This window comes from Phocoena phocoena, chromosome 1, assembly GCF_963924675.1.
Source record: "Phocoena phocoena chromosome 1, mPhoPho1.1, whole genome shotgun sequence".
Taxonomy (NCBI): Eukaryota; Metazoa; Chordata; class Mammalia; order Artiodactyla; family Phocoenidae; genus Phocoena; species Phocoena phocoena.
This window is the reverse complement of record NC_089219.1, coordinates 56,032,973-56,035,127: the sequence shown is the minus strand read 5'-3', so window position 1 is coordinate 56,035,127 and position 2,155 is coordinate 56,032,973.

Genomic DNA, 2,155 nt, shown 5'->3' with positions numbered 1-2,155 from the left:
AAATGCACAATGGAGAATAAGATCCAAATGTGTTTGACTTGCAAGTTTTCATGTTATGCTCACACAGATACTTTTTAGAAAGTCTGACACAGCAATTTGAAAAAAACAACCTAAAAAAGTCAGGCCTTGATTCTTAGTTGCTATAAGGCATGAGCTTCTGAATTGTTTGTTTTGTGGGAATCATACCTTTAAGAGTTGAGATTTCTTCCACTACCACACATAAGGAGGGTTGTGATTTGACAAGCAGTATCTGGCTTTCACCACAGTGAGTCCTAGATTCCACACCTCAGCTGACCATTGTGGGGCAGACCATTTTCTCATAGAAACAGCATTATTATTGGAGGTTGTATTCCTGAGCAATATGTTCAGCACCAAATAAGTCAAAGGAAAAAGTACTGATTAAAAACAAATATATAGGGCTTCCCTCGTGGCTCAGTGGTTGAGAGTCCGCCTCCCGGTGCAGGGGACGCGGGTTCATGCCCCGGTCCGGGAGGATCCCACATGCCGTGGAGCGGCTGGGCCCGTGAGCCATGGCCGCTGAGCCTGCGCGTCCGGAGCCTGTTGCTCCGCAACGGGAGAAGCCACAACAGTGAGAGGCCCGCGTAACGCAGAAAAAAAAACAAAAAACAAAACAACCCAAAAAACCACAAATATATACCTTCACAATTATTTTGAATACTCAAGCTGTACTTCCCAGCCTATGAAATGATCCCAATCTTTCCAAGGGTCTCCAGGGTACTCTTATAACTGTGCATACAGCATATATAACACACAAGTCTAGGGTGGATTCACTCATAAAATGAATCCAAGATTAATAATCTAGCCATAACATATATTAAACATTTCAATAATTATTTTGCATGTATTTTTAGAATTTTAGAATAGCTTTATTTATATATTTATTTATTAGAATGGAGCACTGGTCCATCTTTTTTAAAAATATTTATTTATTTATTTATCTATTTGGCTGCATTGGGTCTTAGTTGTAGCATGCAGGATCTTCGTTGTGGTGTGCGGGCTTTTCTAGTTGTGGCGTGTGGGCTTAGTTGCCCACGGCATGTGGGATCATAGTTCCCCGACCAAGGATTGAACCCACGTCCTTTTCACTGGAAGGCAGATTCTTAACCACTGGACCACCAGGAAGTCCCTAGAAGAGCTTTAAAAGTTGATTAAAATGAAGCATAACTCTGCAACCTACCAGTTCAGTTACCAAACAGGTTGATCAGGGGAATGCTATAGAAAACCTGTCTGAATATCTTCAAGCTTTTGGAAATATCTTGGTGGGAGAATGGAGGGAGGAGATTAAAATGTGTACAAGATGAATGTCAAAAAGAATCATTGCAACAAACGCTTACTGAGTGTTACACACTGTGTTAAATACTCTACCTATATTATTCCATTTAATCCTCACAACAACTTTGTAAAGAGAGCACTGTTCTTAAGATGAAGAAATTGAGGTTCAAAGAAGTTAAATAACTTGTCTAAGGATGCACAGCCAGGAAATGACAAGATGAAGATAAAGGCCAAGCTGTTGACTATAAAGCCCCTGCCTCCCCAGATAATAACTACTCACCTTCTTGAGCACATGCCCTGTGCCGCATTGCAGGTGTTTCATCATTTAATCCTTACAAAAGTCCTATGAGTTGGGTACTATAATTATCATTTAACAGTAGAGGAAAAGGAAGCACAGATAAGTCAGTGTGTAACTGACTGAGCAGCCCTTCCTAAAGAGTGCTAACTGTTGAACACAAGCAACTAGAGGGAAGGCCTCCAATGGCATGCCACAGTAAGCTGTCCCTGCCCTGAGCTTTTTATTCAAAATTTAGTTGGATAAAGACTGTGATGTGCTGCCCAGATATAGGACAACATGAATTTGGTGGGATAAATTACATAGGATGGCTGAAAATTAGGCTGCAAAAAGATCTCAGTAGTCTAGAACAATGAGCTGAATATAACGAGATGTAACTGAGAGAACTAAACATAAAGTCCTAAACGGTTCCCAAACTAGGTCAGTTGAAGGCCAAATGAATTAACAGTGACACATGTAAAAGAGTTGTATGGAGTTTGACTTAAAGTGTGGCTTGAGTACTGGATGATAACTGAGTGTTATCACAAGCTATCCACCCCCACCCCTGTATGTGTACTTGCACACACC